The sequence below is a fragment of the Alosa pseudoharengus genome, unplaced genomic scaffold, assembly GCF_046254945.1.
Source record: "Alosa pseudoharengus isolate Yale_2024_CS ecotype anadromous, Long Island Sound unplaced genomic scaffold, YU_APseudo_1.1 YU_APseudo_1.1_scf_4, whole genome shotgun sequence".
Lineage (NCBI taxonomy): Eukaryota > Metazoa > Chordata > Actinopteri > Clupeiformes > Clupeidae > Alosa > Alosa pseudoharengus.
In genome coordinates, this window is record NW_027468774.1 from 647,501 (window position 1) to 664,442 (window position 16,942).

At 44.8% G+C, this 16,942-nt stretch overlaps 1 long non-coding RNA gene across 1 annotated transcript in view; it reads right to left on the bottom strand.

Annotated features, from left to right (window-relative positions):
- The window catches only part of LOC143102366 (uncharacterized), a 44,996-nt gene that overhangs the window by 24,719 nt on the left and 3,335 nt on the right, over positions 1-16,942 (bottom strand). The gene's annotated exons all lie outside the window — the stretch shown is intronic.

Sequence of the window (16,942 nt, forward strand, 5' to 3'; positions counted from 1 at the left end):
TCAAGTTTAGCATGCTTACTTGCAGCTGCTTGTATTACTCATGCAGGGCTCATTTTATTGACTCTGTTTGCAAAATCCAGATGGAAATGGAAAAGTGTTTTCCAAGACTCAAAAGTGCTTGTCCAAAGGAGAAGTACAAACTGTTATTTGAACTACGTTATGAATTGCATCCACACATGATTCCCACAAGAACGTCTTAAAATGACTAACTGAAACTTTATTGAATGCTACCTCTGACTAAGAATACATTACTTTGCACTTGTAGTTACTTGCACTTCAGTCTTTTATTTTGGAATCTTAAGAGCAATAAACATATATTGCAATGTTAAATAATTCATGTTTTTTCATTCAGATATGTAAATAAACATGTATAAGTTGCTATTAGTGAATTAATGGGGAGATAATCGATAATCGAAATCGAATCGGACTGAAAAAATGAATCGTTAGATTAATCGATGCATCGAAAAAAGAATCGCTAGATTAATCGTTTAAAAAATAATCGTTTATCCCAGCCCTAATATCAATTAAAAAATATAGCTGCAAGCAGCAATGTGGGGGCCAAGCAGGCAGTTCAGCAGGCCAGATTTGCCATGCAACTCAATGCCGTGGCATCAGGCATATAGCATTAAGCAGTCACAGCAAGTTCCATGTCAAACAACCCAAGAATGGCTGAGTTACAAGGTAAAGTTTCACATCAAAACATAACTGATTTTGTGGGGCTGAACCAGGACTGAGTGTCGCCACCCCCTCACCCAGCCAACCCACCGCCACTGCCCGTCCCACCCCGTCCCACCCTTGCACGCACGCATTAGAATGAACTTGATGGAACTCGCTGTCATCAGTTTCACATCAAAAATAAAAGATCGATTGAGATATGATCATGCTTGCTGTAATTTCAATGCCCCCATAGAGGTCAAAGGTCACCAACTTATTTGTGCATCATCAGGATGAACCAGACGGTTCTATTGGCTGCCATTGACCTCCATTGCAGAATAATGCAGCAACTACAGGCCAAAATACATTTTTGTCAATTACAGAGCCCCCTAGAGGTCAAAGGTCACCAAATTTCTTGAGCGTCCCTCTGATTGGGTTCCGAGTCCATATACTTAGTTTGGTTATGATAGATGAATGGGTTGCTGAGATATGAGCTCACTTCCTGTTTGGCGGCTTCGCCGCAAACTTCGATTGGCTGTTACGGGCAAACGGTTTGAGTTCCGAAGACGAAAAGGGATAACCTTTGTGCGGCTTGGTCTGAAGAGCATGTGTGTCAAGTTTGGTGACGATCGGACAAAATTTGTGACCTGTGAAGTTTTAGTTTCACTTTCACTAAAATCCAATATGGCGGAAAATCCATCATGGCGGAAAATGACGTCATAGGGTGCGTTGAACTCGGCTTGGTCCAAGGATTCCAACGATACCTGATTTTTGACAATCGGGTCAACAGGTCAGAAGTTACGTGCGTGAACGCAAGTCCAACTTTGGCCTGTTGGTGGCGCTAGAGCGCTCAAGGTGCCGGTATGAAACTTTGTGAAATTAATTATGAGACTGTCCCCAATCAGTGTGCCAAATTTCACAACTTTTCACCAGACGGTTCTATGGGCTGCCATTGACTTCAATGCCAGAGGAATAATAATAAATATAGCTGCAAGCAGCAATGTGGGGGCCAAGCAGGCAGTTCAGCAGGCCAGATTTGCCATGTAAGTCAATGCCGTTGCATCAGACATATAGCCTTAAGCAGTCACAGCAAGTTCCATGCCATACAACCCAAGATTGGCTGAGTTACAAGGTCAAGTTTCACATCAAAACATAACTGATTTTGTGGAGCTGAACCAGGGCTGAGTGTCGCCACCCCCTCCCCCAGCCAGCCCACCACCGCAACCGCCCCTGCCCATCCCACCCCGCCCCACCCTTGCACGCACGCTTTAGAATGAACTGGATGGAACTTGCCGTCATCAGTTTCACATCAAAAATAAAAGATTGACTGAGATATGATCACACTTGCTGTGATTTAAACAGAGAGGTCAAAAATTGACGTCATAGGGTGTGTTGAACTCGGCTTGGCCCAAGGATTCCAATAATACCTCATTTTGCCATTCGGGTCAACAGGTCAAAAGTTACGTCCGTGAACACAAATCCAACTTTGGCCTGTCGGTGGCGCTAGAGCGCTTGAGGTGCCGGCATGAAACTTGGTGAAATGAATTATTGGACTGTCCCCAATTAGTGTGCAAAATTGTATAACTTTTTACCATACGGTTCTATGGGCTGCCATTGACTTCCATTGCAAAATAATGCACATCAGCAACTACTGGCCAAAATGCATTTTTGTCAATTACGGAGCCCCCTAGAGGTCAAATGTCACCAAATTTCTTGAGCGTCCTCCCGATGGGGTCGTAGGTACATGTACTAAGTTTGGTTTTGATACATGAAAGCGTTGCTGAGATATGAGCTCACTTCCTGTTTGGCGGCTTCGCCGCAAATTTTGATTGGCTGTTACAGCCGAATGCTTCTGTCAATTGTTCCAGAAAGCAACGCACTGATAAGGCATGGTCTGAAGATGGTCTCTGCCAATTTTGGTGAGGATCCGCTGAAATTTCTTACCTGCGAAAACTTTTTGATGTTTTTGATTAAATCCAATATGGCGGCCGAATAAAATACGATGACATCACAAGTTGGCTTGTGTCGGCCTAAGGACCTCCAACAGTATTATCAGACACCACTAGTGCGTTTTAATTCTAAGCACAACAGCAGCTACAGGCCAAAAGGCATGTTTCTTAATTACAGCTCCCCCTAGAGGTCAAAGGTCACCAAATTTCTTGAGCGTCCCCCTGATGGGGTCATGAGTCCATTTACTAAGTTTGGTTATGATAGATGAATGGGTTGCTGAGATATGAGCTCACTTCCTGTTTGGCGGCTTCGCCGCAAATTTCGATTGGATATTACGGGTGAACGGTTTAAGTTCCGAAGACAAAACACCACAACCTTTGTGAGGCTTGGTCTGAAGATCATGTGTGTCAAGTTTGGTGACGATCGGACAAAATTTGTGACCTGTGAAAAATTAGTTTCACTTTCACTAAAATCCAAAATGGCGGAAAATCCATCATGGCGGAAAATGACGTCATAGGGTGCGTTGAACTCGGCTTGGTCCAAGGATTCCAACGATACCTCATTTTTGACAATCGGCCATACGGGTCAAAAGTTACGTGCGTGAACGCACGTCCAACTTTGGCCTGTTGGTGGCGCTAGAGCGCTCGGGGTGCGGACTTGAAACTTGGTGAAATTAATCATGGGGCACTGCCTAACTAGTGTGCCAAATTTCACAACTTTTCACCAGACGGTTCTATGGGCTGCCATAGACTTCAATGGCAGAGGAAAGATGTGTAATAATAATAATAATAGGAAAAGATAGAAACACAATGGGTGCCTTCGCAGCTTCGCTGCTTGGCCCCCAATAAGAAAACTAACAAACACAATGGGTGCCTTCGCAGCTTCGCTGCTTGGCCCCCAAATATATGTTTGATAATTAAAAGCAACACAATAATAAATATAGCTGCAAGCAGCAATGAGGGGGCCAAGCAGTATAGGCCGGAGTAGCCACGGTGACAAGATAGAACTCAGCAGACACCCGGGATCAACAGGGCTGAGTATTGCCACCGCCTCCGCCAGCCAGCCCCTCCCCCCACCTAATCACCCCAGCCCGTCCCACCCCGTTCTGCCCTGCCCTGCCCTTGCACGCACGCATTAGAATTAACTGGATGGAACATGTTGTCATCAGTTTCACATCAAAAAATAAAAGATTGATATAACACATCAGCAACTACACATCAAAATGCAATATTGCTAATTGCAGCACCCCCTACAGGTCAAAGGTCACCAAATTTTTTGAGCGTCCTCCTAATGGGGTCATGAATATATGTAATAAGTTATTAATATAAGTGGTTATAATACATGGCAGGGTTGCTGAGATATGAGCTCACTTCCTGTTTGGCGGCTTCGCCACCAATTTCGATTGGCTGTTATGGGCGAATGCTTTTGTCAATTGTTCCAGAGAGCAATATATTGATAGGTTATGGTCTGAAGATGGTCTGTGCCAATGTTGGTGAAGATCAGATGAAATTTGCGACCCGCGAAAACTTTTTGATGTTTTTGATTAAATCCAACATGACGGCCGAATCAATTATGATGACATCACAAGTTGTGCTGGGTCAGCCTAAGGACCTCCAACAGTATTACCTGAAACCACTAGTGCATTTTAATTCTAAGGACAACAGCAGCTACAGGCCAAAAGGCATGTTTCTTAATTATAGCGCCCCCTAGAGGTCAAAGGTCACCAGATTCCTTGAGCGTCCCCCTGATTGGGTCCTGAGTCCATGCACCAAGTTTGGCTTTGATACATGCAAGGGTTGCTGAGATATGAGCTCATTTCCTGTTTGGCGGCTTCGCCGCAAGTTTCGATTGGCTGTTACAGCCGCATGCTACTGTCAATTGTTCCAAAAAGCAAGGCACTGATAAGGCATGGTCTGAAGATGGTCTTTGCCAATTTTGGTGAGGATCCGCTGAAATTTGTGACCTGCGAAAACTTGTACGTGTTTTTAATTAAATCCAATATGGCGGCCGAATCAATTACGATGACGTCACAAGTTGACATGGGTCGGCCTAAGGACCTCCAACAGTATTACCAGACACCACTAGTGCATTTTAATTCTAAGCACAACTACAGCTACAGGCCAAAAGGCATGTTTCTTAATTATAGCGCCCCCTAGAGGTCAAAGGTCACCAGATTTCTTGAGCGTCCCCCTGATTGGGTCCTGAGTCCATGGACTAAGTTTGGTTATGATAGGTGAATGGGTTGCTGAGATATGAGCTCACTTCCTGTTTGGCGGCTTCGCCGCATATTTCGATTGGCTGTTACGGGCAAACAGTTTGAGTTCCGAAGACGAAAAGGAGTATCTTTTGTGAGGCTTGGGCTGAAGATCATGTGTGTCAAGTTTGGTGACGATCGGACAAAATTTGTGACCTGTGAAAACTTTTTAGTGTTTTTGATTAAATCCAAAATGGCGGAAAATCCATCATGGCGGAAAATGACGTCATAGGGTGCGTTGAACTCGGCTTGGTCCAAGGATTCCAACGATATCTCATTTTTGACAATCGGCCATACGGGTCAAAAGTTACGTGCGTGAACGCATGTCCAACTTTGGCCTATTGGTGGCGCTAGAGCGCTCAAGGTGCCGGTATGAAACTTGGTGAAATTAATCATGAGACTGTCCTCAATCAGTGTGCCAAATTTCACAACTTTTTACCAGACGGTTCTATGGGCTGCCATTGACTTCCATGGCGGAAGAAGGTATAATAATAATAAGAAAAGATAGAAACACAATGGGTGCCTTCGCAGCTTCGCTGCTTGGCCCCCAAATATAGCTGCAAGCAGCAATGAGGGGGCCAAGCAGAATAGGCCGGAGTAGCCACGGTGACAAGATAGAACTCAGCAGACACCCGGGATCAACAGGGCTGAAACAGGGCTGAGTATTGCCAACGCCTCCGCCAGCCAGCCCCCCTACCTAATCACCCCAGCCCGTCCCACCCCGTCCTGCCCTGCCCTGCCCTGCCCTGCCCTGCCCTTGCACGCACGCATTAGAATTAACTGGATGGAACATGTTGTCATCAGTTTCACATCAAAAAATAAAAGATTGATAAAACACATCAGCAACTACACATCAAAATGCAATATTGCTAATTGCAGCACCCCCTACAGGTCAAAGGTCACCAAATGTTTTGAGCGTCCTCCTAATGGGGTCATGAATATATGTAGTAAGTTTGGTTATGATACATGGCAGGGTTGCTGAGATATGAGCTCACTTCCTGTTTGGCGGCTTCGCCACCAATTTCGATTGGCTGTTATGGGCGAATGCTTTTGTCAATTGTTATAGAGAGCAAGATATTGATAGGTTATGGTCTGAAGATGGTTTGTGCCAATGTTGGTGAAGATCAGATGAAATTTGCGACCTGTGATAACTTTTTGATGTTTTTGATTAAATCTAACATGGCGGCCGAATCAATTACGATGACATCACAAGTTGGCCTGGGTCGGCCTAAGGACCTCCAACAGTATTACCAGACACCACTAGTACATTTTAATTCTAAGCACAAGAGCAGCTACAGGCCAAAAGGCATGTTTCTTAATTACAGCGCCCCCTAGAGGTCAAAGGTCACCAGATTTCTTGAGCGTCCCCCTGATTGGGTCCTGAGTCCATGCACCAAGTTTGGCTTTGATACATGCAAGGGTTGCTGAGATATGAGCTCACTTCCTGTTTGGCGGCTTTGCCGCAAGTTTCGATTGGCTGTTATAGCCGAATGCTACTGTCAATTGTTCCAAAAAGCAACGCACTGATAAGGCATGGTCTGAAGATGGTCTCTGCCAATTTTGGTGAGGATCCGCTGAAATCTGTGACCTGCGAAAATTTGTACGTGTTTTTGATTAAATCCAATATAGCGGCCGAATTAATTATGATGACATCACAAGTTGACTTGGGTCGGCCTAAGGACCTCCAACAGTATTACCAGACACCACTAGTGCGTTTTAATTCTAAGCACAACTGCAGCTACAGGCCAAAAGGCATGTTTCTTAATTACAGCGCCCCCTACAGGTCAAAGGTCACCAGATTTCTTGGGCGTCCCCCTGATTGGGTCCTGAGTCCATGTACTAAGTTTGGTTATGATAGGTGAATGGGTTGCTGAGATATGAGCTCACTTCCTGTTTGGCGGCTTCGCCGCAAACTTCGATTGGCTGTTACGCGCGAACGGTTTTAGTTCCGAAGACAAAAAGCAATGCATTAATGAGGCATGGTCTGTAAATGATATCTGTGAAGTTTGGGGTCGATCGAACAAAATATGTGACCTGAGAGGACTTTTTAGTGTTTTTGATGAAATCCAATATGGCGGAAAATCCATCATAGCGGAAATTGACGACATAGGGTGCGTTGAACTCAGCTTGGTCCAAGGATTCGAACGATACATCATTTTTGACAATCGGCCATACGGGTCAAAAGTTACGTGCGTGAACGCACATCCAACTTTGGCCTGTTGGTGGCGCTAGAGCGCTTGAGGTGCCGGCATGAAACTTGGTGAAATGAATTATTGGACTGTCCCCAATTAGTGTGCAAAATTGTATAACTTTTTACCAGACGGTTCTATTGGCTGCCATTGACTTCCATTGCAAAATAATGCGCATCAGCAACTACTGGCCAAAATGCATTTTTGTCAATTACGGTGCCCCCTAGAGGTCAAATGTCACCAAATTTCTTGAGCGTCCTCCCGATGGGGTCTGAGGTACATGTACTAAATTTGGTTTTGATACATGAAAGCGTTGCTGAGATATGAAATCACTTCCTGTTTGGCGGCTTCGCCGCAAATTTCGATTGGCTGTTACAGCCGAATGCTTCTGTCAATTGTTCCAGAAAGCAACGCACTGATAAGGCATGGTCTGAAGATGTTCTCTGCCAATTTTGGTGAGGATCCGCTGAAATTTCTGACCTGCGAAAACTTTTTGATGTTTTTGATTAAATCCAATATGGCGGCCGAATAAAATACGATGACATCACAAGTTGGCTTGTGTCGGCCTAAGGACCTCCAACAGTATTATCAGACACAACTAGTGCGTTTTAATTCTAAGCACAACAGCAGCTACAGGCCAAAAGGCATGTTTCTTAATTACAGCTCCCCCTAGAGGTCAAAGGTCACCAAATTTCTTGAGCGTCCCCCTGATGGGGTCATGAGTCCATTTACTAAGTTTGGTTATGATAGATGAATGGGTTGCTGAGATATGAGCTCACTTCCTGTTTGGCGGCTTCGCCGCAAATTTCGATTGGATATTACGGGTGAACGGTTTAAGTTCCGAAGACAAAACACCACAACTTTTGTGAGGCTTGGTCTGAAGATCATGTGTGTCAAGTTTGGTGACGATCGGACAAAATTTGTGACCTGTGAAAAATTTGTTTCACTTTCACTAAAATCCAAAATGGCGGAAAATCCATCATGGCGGAAAATGACGTCATAGGGTGCGTTGAACTCGGCTTGGTCCAAGGATTCCAACGATACCTCATTTGTGACAATCGGCCATACGGGTCAAAAGTTACGTGCGTGAACGCACGTCCAACTTTGGCCTGTTGGTGGCGCTAGAGCGCTCGGGGTGCGGACTTGAAACTTGGTGAAATTAATCATGGGGCACTGCCTAACTAGTGTGCCAAATTTCACAACTTTTCACCAGACGGTTCTATGGGCTGCCATAGACTTCAATGGCAGAGGAAAGATGTGTAATAAATATAGCTGCAAGCAGCAATGTGGGGGCCAAGCAGTCAGTTCAGCAGGCCAGATTTGCCATGTAAGTCAATGCTGTTGCATCAGACATATAGCCTTAAGCAGTCACAACAAGTTCCATGCCATACAACCCAAGATTGGCTGAGTTACAAGGTCAAGTTTCACATCAAAACATAACTGATTTTGTGGAGCTGAACCAGGGCTGAGTGTCGCCGCCCCCTCCCCCAGCCAGCCCACCGCCGCAACCGCCCCTGCCCATCCCACCCCGCCCCACCCTTGCACGCACGCTTTAGAATGAACTGGATGGAACTCATTTTGCCATTCGGGTCAACAGGTCAAAAGTTACGTCCGTGAACACAAATCCAACTTTGGCCTGATGGTGGCGCTAGAGCGTTTGAGGTGCCGGCATGAAACTTGGTGAAATGAACTATTGGACTGTCCCCAATTAGTGTGGCAAATTGTATAACTTTTTACCTGACGGTTCTATGGGCTGCCATTGACTTCCATTTCAAAATAATGCGCATCAGCAACTACTGGCCAAAATGCATTTTTGTCAATTACGGAGCCCCCTAGAGGTCAAATGTCACCAAATTTCTTGAGCGTCCTACCGATGGGCTCAGAGGTACATGTACTAAGTTTGGTTTTGTTACATGAAAGCGTTGCTGAGATATGAAATCACTTCCTGTTTGGCGGCTTCGCTGCAAATTTCGATTGGTTGGTACAGGCCAATGCTTCTTTCAATTGTTCCAGAAATCAATGCATTCATCAGGCATGGTCTGAAGATGGTCTCTGCCAATTTTGGTCAGGATCCGCTGAAATTTGTGACCTGCGAAAACTTGTATGTGTTTTTGATTAAATCCAATATGGCGGCCGAATCAATTATGATGACATCACAAGTTGGCTTGGGTCGGCCTAAGGACCTCCAACAGCATTATCAGACACCACTAGTGCGTTTTAATTCTAAGCACAACAGCAGCTACAGGCCAAAAGGCATGTTTCTTAATTACAGCGCCCCCTAGGGGTCAAAGGTCACCAAATTTCTTGAGCTTCCCCCTGATGGGGTCATGAGTCCAAATACTAAGTTTGATTATGATAGATGAATGGGTTGCTGAGATATGAGCTCACTTCCTGTTTGGCGTCTTCGCCGCAAATTTCGATTGGATATTACGGGTGAACGGTTGCAGTTCCGAAGACAAAACACCACAACTTTTGTGCGGCTTGGTCTGAAGATTATGTGTGTCAAGTTTGGCGACGATCGGACAAAATTTGTGACCTGTGAAAAATTAGTTTCACTTTCACTAAAATCCAAAATGGCGGAAAATCCATCATGGCGGAAAATGACGTCATAGGGTGCGTTGAACTCGGCCTGGTCCAAGGATTCCAATGGTACCTCATTTTTCAAAATCGGGTCAACAGGTCAAAAGTTACGTGCTTGAACGCACATCCAACTTTGGCCTGTTGGTGGCGCTAGAGCGCTGCAGGTGCCGACATGAAACTTGGTGAAATTAATTATGGGACTGTCCCTAATCAGTGTGCCAAATTTCACAACTTTTCACCAGACGGTTCTATGGGCTGCCATAGACTCCCATGGCGGAAGAAAGATGTTAAATAATAATAATAAATATAGCTGCAAGCAGCAATGTGGGGGCCAAGCAGTGCGCTATAGCAGGAATGGCATTGCCAGGGCATGAGCAAGCAATCACAGCAAGTTTGATTGCAATTGGATAAAGAATGGCTGAGAAATAAGGTCATTTACTTTGTTACAGCGCCCCTAGATGCCAAATTACACCAATGTCCTTGTGTGTTCTCACAATCAGTTATGATGTCCCTCTACCAAGTTTGGACTTCATACACCAAAGTGTTGCTGAGATGTGAGCTCACGTTCTTTATTACAGCACCCCTAGAGGTCAAATGAGACCACTTCCCTTGCATGTCCTCACAATCAGGTAATATGTCCATGTATCAAGTTTGGACTTCATGCAACGAACCGTTGCTGAGATATGAGCCCACTTCCTGTATTACAGCGCCCCCTAAAGAGGCCAAATGATGTCAATTTCCTACTGTGTCCTCACAATCAGGTACCAAGTCCCTGTACCAAGTTTGAACTTCATACATCAAAGTGTTGCTAAGATAAGAGCTCACTTCCTGTATTGCAGCGCCCCCTATAGAGGCCAAATGATTCCAATTTCCTAGTGTGTCATCATAATCAGGTAACAGTTCCTTATACCAAGTTTGGACTTTTTACACCGAAGCGTTGCTGAGATACAAGCTCACTTCCTGTATTACAGCGCCCCCTATAGAGGTCACATGATGCCAATTTCATAGTGCGTCTTCACAATAAGATACCAAGTCCCTGTACCAAGTTTGGACTTCATACATTAAAGCATAGCTGAGATGTCAGCCCACTTCCTGTTAGGCGGCATCGTCGCCATGTGTGATTGGCTGTCACGGGCAAATAAACTTGAAATTAAAAAATCTGACAAGTATCGTTTGTGCGGCTCGGTCTGAAGATCATCTCCGCCAAGTTCTGTGAAAATCGGATGAAATTTGTAACCGCTGAAACTTCTCGTAGTGTTTGGACCAAATCCAATATGGCGGAGGTCCAATATGGCGGAAAGTGACGGGATAGGGGTCGATGAACTCGAGATTGTTCAAGGATTCAGACGCTACCTCAATTGTGAAAATCAGACAAAAGAGTCAAGGATCACGCGCATGAACGCATGTCCAGCTTTGAACTGGTGGTGGCGCTAGAGTGTTCAATGTATATGCATAAAAATTGCTGTGAGTGATTGGGACAGTGTCCTGACTAATGGTATCAAGTTTTGTTATGTTAACTCAAAGTACCACGGAGATGTTAGTCCACTTCCTGTTTGGCGGCTTCATCACCATATTTGATTGGCTGTCACGGGCAAACAAAAATGAAATTGAAAAATCTGACAAGTATCGTTTGTGTGGCTCGGGCAGAAGATCATCTCTGCCAAGTTCCATGAAAATCGGATGAAATTTGTGAACGCTGAAACTTTTCGTAGAGTTTGGACTAAATCCAATATGGCGGTGGTCCAATATGGCGGAAAGTGACATAATAGGAGTCATTGAACTCAGGTCGGTCCAGGGATTACAACAGTGCCTGATTTGTGAAAATCGGACCCACCGTTCAATGGTCACATGCGTGAATGCAATCCAGGTTCGACCCATTGGTGGCGCTAGAGTGTTGGGCATAGAGTTCTATAAATTGGTGAGAGTGATCATGGGACGGTTCTGAATCAGTGTGCCGAATTTCATAACTTTAGACCCAGCGGTTCTATTTTCGGCCAAATTTTGACCCGTTGGTGGCGCTAGACGGCTGGGTTTAGAGATCCGTAAATGAGCGTGAGTGGTCAGTGGAGTGTCCCGAAACTTTCTGCCAAAAAATCTGCACTTTTTAGCCAGGCGTTCTATGGGCTGCCATAGACTCCAATGGCAGATGTGTAATAATAATAATAGGAAAAGCTAGTAACTCAATGGGTGCCTTCGCAGCTTCGCTGCTTGGCCCCCAAATATAGCTGCAAGCAGCAATGTGGGGGCCAAGCAAATAAGCAGAAGTTGGGATTGGACTGGACTAAACTAAGATAGACTAGACAAGTCTGGATTGGAATGGACTGGATTGGAATGGGATTGCTGAGATATTAGCCTACTTCAAGTGATTGTTGATTGGATTGGATTGAATTGGATTGGATTGGGATTGGACTGGACTGGACTGAATTGGAGAGGCCTGGATTGGATTGGACTGGACTGGACTGGACTGGACTGGACTGGATTGGACTGGACTGGACTGGACTGGACTGGACTGGACTGGATTGGATTGGACTGGACTGGATTGGATTGGACTGGACTGGACTGGACTGGACTGGACTGGATTGGGATTGGGATTGCAGAGATATGAGCCTACTTCATGTGATTGTTGAATAGATTGGATTTAATTGGGCTGGACTGGACTGGATTGGATTGGATTGGATTGGACTGGACTGGACTGGATTGGATTTGATTGGACTGGATTGGGATTGCTGAGATATGAGACTACTTCATGTGATTGTTGATTGGATTGGATTGGATTGGATTGAATTGGATTGGATTGGGATTGGACTGGACTGGACTGAATTGGAGAGGCCTGGATTGGATTGGACTGGACTGGACTGGACTGGACTGGATTGGACTGGACTGGACTGGACTGGACTGGATTGGATTGGACTGGACTGGACTGGATTGGATTGGACTGGATTGGATTGGACTGGACTGGACTGGACTGGACTGGACTGGATTGGACTGGACTGGACTGGATTGGGATTGGGATTGCAGAGATATGAGCCTACTTCATGTGATTGTTGAATAGATTGGATTTAATTGGGCTGGACTGGACTGGATTGGATTGGATTGGATTGGATTGGACTGGACTGGATTGGATTTGATTGGACTGGATTGGGATTGCTGAGATATGAGACTACTTCATGTGATTGTTGATTGGATTGGATTGGATTGGATTGAATTGGATTGGACTGGACTGGTCTGGACTGGATTGGATTGGATTGTACTGGACTGGACTGGACTGGATTGGATTGGATTGGACTGGAATGGAATGGAATGGAATGGAATGGATTGGATTGGGATTGGACTGGACTGAATTGGACAGGACTGGACTGGATTGGATTGGACTGGACTGGACTGGACTGGACTGGACTGGACTGGATTGGATTGGGATTGGACTGGACTGAATTGGACAGGACTGGACTGGATTGGATTGGACTGGACTGAATTGGACAGGACTGGATTGGATTGGATTGGATTGGAATGGAATGGAATGGAATGGAATGGACTGGATTGGATTGGATTGGGATTGGACTGGACTGAATTGGACAGGACTGGACTGGACTGGATTGGATTGGATTGGACTGGATTGGATTGGATTGGATTGGGATTGGACTGGACTGAATTGGACAGGACTGGACTGGATTGGATTGGACTGGACTGGAATGGGATTGGGATTGCAGAGATATGAGTTTACTTCATGTGATTGTTGATTAGATTGGATTTAATTGGGCTGGACTGGATTGGAATGGATTGGATTGGATTGGATTGGATTGGATTGGATTGGACTGGATTGGGATTGGACTGGACTGGACTGAATTGGACAGGACTGGATTGGATTGGACTGGACTGGACTGGACTGGACTGGACTGGACTGGACTGGATTGGATTGGACTGGACTGGATTGGGATTGGGATTGCAGAGATATGAGCCTACTTCATGTGATTGTTGAATAGATTGGATTTAATTGGGCTGGACTGGATTTGATTGGATTGGACTGGACTGGACTGGATTGGATTTGATTGGACTGGATTGGGATTGCTGAGATATGAGACTACTTCATGTGATTGTTGATTGGATTGGATTGGATTGGAATGGAATGGAATGGAATGGAATGGAATGGAATGGACTGGATTGGATTGGGATTGGACTGGACTGAATTGGACAGGACTGGACTGGACTGGACTGGACTGGATTGGATTGGACTGGATTGGATTGGATTGGATTGGGATTGGACTGGACTGAATTGGACAGGACTGGACTGGATTGGATTGGACTGGACTGTATTGGGATTGGGATTGCAGAGATATGAGCCTACTTCATATGATTGTTCATTGGATTGGATTTAATTGGACTGGATTGGATTGGATTGGACTGGATTGGATTTGATTGGACTGGATTGGGATTACTGAGATATGAGACTACTTCATGTGATTGTCGATTGGATTGGATTTAATTGGATTGTACTGGACTGGATTGGATTGGACTGGATTGGATTTGATTGGATTGGATTGGGATTGCTGAGATATGAGCCTACTTCATGTGATGGTTGATTGGATTGGATTGAATTGGACTGGATTGGATTGGGATTGCTGAGATATGAGCCTACTTCATGTGATTGTTGATTGGATTGGATTGAATTGGACTGGATTGGGATTGGGTCTTGAGTCCATGTACAAAGTTTGATTTCAATCCATGAAAGCGTAAGATTTGAGCCTAATTCATGTCATAGTTTTCCCTAGTGGTCAAAAGACACCAAATGTATTGTAGCTATTCAGGATGTGTTCATGAGTCCACGTACCAAGTTTGGTGTTGATACGAGAAAGTCTTGCTAATTATGGCACCCCTAGTGGTCAAAAGTCACCAAATGTATTGTGCGTCCTCAGGTTGTGACCACGAGTCCACGTACCAAGTTTGAGGTTGATACGAGAAAGTATTGCTAATTATAGCGCCCCTAGTGGTCAAAGTACACCAAATGTTTTGTGTGTCCTCAGGCTGGGGTCCCAAGTCTATGAACCAAGTTTGGTTTTGATATGTGAAAGCGTTGCTGAGATAGGAGCTAACTTCCTGTAACTCTAGCGCCCCCCTAGTGGTCGAAGGTCACCAAATTGATTGTGTGTCCTCAGGGAGGAGTTCCAAGTCCATATACCAAGTTTGGTTTTGATATGTGAAAGTGTTGCTGAGATATGAGCCTACTTCCTGTGATTATAGCGCCCCCATAGTGGTCAAAAGTCGCCAAATTTATTGAGCCTTCTCCTAATTGGGTCCTGAGCCCATGTATCGAGTTTGGTTTTGATACATGAAATCTTGGCTGAGATAACAGTTCACTTCCTGATTGGCGGCTTTTCAATTTTGATTGGTCGTCACGGCCGACCTGTTTTGAATAAAGGTCAAAAAAGCAATGCGTTTGTGAGACATGGTCTGAAGATCATCTGTGCCAAGTTTCATGAAAAATGGATGAAATTTGTGACCTGTGAAAACTTTTAAGTGTTTTTGATTTAATCCAATATGGCGGTCCAATCAATTATGTTAATGTCAAAAGTTGATATGTGTCAACCTAAGGCCCTCCCAAAGTATTAACAGAGATAACTAATATGTTTTAATTTCAAACACATCACCCCATAGAGGCCAAAACATACTTTTGTTAATTATAGCGCCACCTGTAGGTCAAAAGTCATCAAATTTATTGAGCCTCCTCCTAATTGGGTCCTGAGCCCATGTACTGAGTTTGGTTTTGATATGTGAAAGCCTTGCCGAGATCTGAGTTCACTTCCTGTTCGGCGGCTTCGCCGCCAATTTTGATTGGTCGTGACTGGCGACCAGTTTTGAGTATGGGTGTCAAAGTCAATGCAATTATGAGACAGGGTCTGAAGATCATCTGTGTGAAGTTTCGTGAAAATTGGATGAAGTTTGTGACCTGTGAAAACTTTTAAGTGTTTTTGATGAAATTCAATATGGCGGTCCAATCAATTATGTTAATGTCAAAAGTTGATATGTGTCAGCCTAAGGACCTCCCAAAGTATTAACAGAGATCACTAATATGTTTTAATTTCAAACACATCACCCCATAGAGGCCAAAACGTAGTTTTGTTAATTATAGCGCCACCTGTAGGTCAAAAGTCATGAAATTTATTGAGCCTCCTCCTAATTGGGTCCTGAGTTCATGTACTGAGTTTGGTTTTGATATGTGAAAGCCTTGCTGAGATCTGAGTTCACTTCCTGTTTGGCGGCTTCGCCGCCAATTTTGATTGGTCGTGACAGGCGACCAGTTCTGAGTATGGGTGTCAAAGGCAATGCAATTATGAGGCATGGTCTGAAGATCATCTGTGTGAAGTTTCGTGAAAATTGGATGAAGTTTGTGACCTGTGAAAACTTTTAAGTGTTTTTGATGAAATACAATATGGCGGAGGTCCAATATGGCGGAAAGTAACGTAATAGGAGTTAGTGAACTCAGGTCAGTCCAGGGGTTCCAACTGTATCTGGATGTTCAAAATTGGACATACGGTTCAAAAGTTAAGTGCATGGATGCAATGGCAACTTTGACCCATTGGTGGCGCTAGACTGCCTGGGGTTCAGACTTGAAAATTTGTGAAATGGAATATGGGAATGTATGGAATATATGTGCCAAATTTCACAACTTTTTACTGTACGGTTCTATGGGCTGCCATAGACTTCAATGGCAGCGGAAAGATGTGTAATAATAATAATAAGAAAAGGTAGAATCACTATGGGTTGCCGCGCAGCTTCGCTGCTTGGCCCCCAATAATAGGAAATCATAGAAACACAATGGTTGCCTCGCAGCTTCGCTGCTTGGCCCCCAAATATAGCTGCAAGCAGCAATGAGGGGGCCAAGCAGTATAGGCTGGAGTAGCCACGGTGACAAGATAGAACTCAGCAGACACCCGGGATCAACAGGGCTGAGTATTGCCACCGCCTCCGCCAGCCAGCCCCCCCCCACCTAATCACCCCAGCCCGTCCCACCTTGTCCTGCCCTGTCCAGCCCTGCCCTTGCACGCACGCATTAGAATTAACTGGATGGAACATGTTGTCATCAGTTTCACATCAAAAAATAAAAGATTGATATAACACATCAGCAACTACACATCAAAATGCAATATTGCTAATTGCAGCACCCCCTACAGGTCAAAGGTCACCAAATTTTTTGAGCGTCCTCCTAATGGGGTCATGAATATATGTAGTAAGTTTGGTTATAATACATGGCAGGGTTGCTGAGATATGAGCTCACTTCCTGTTTGGCGGCTTCGCCACCAATTTCGATTGGCTGTTACTG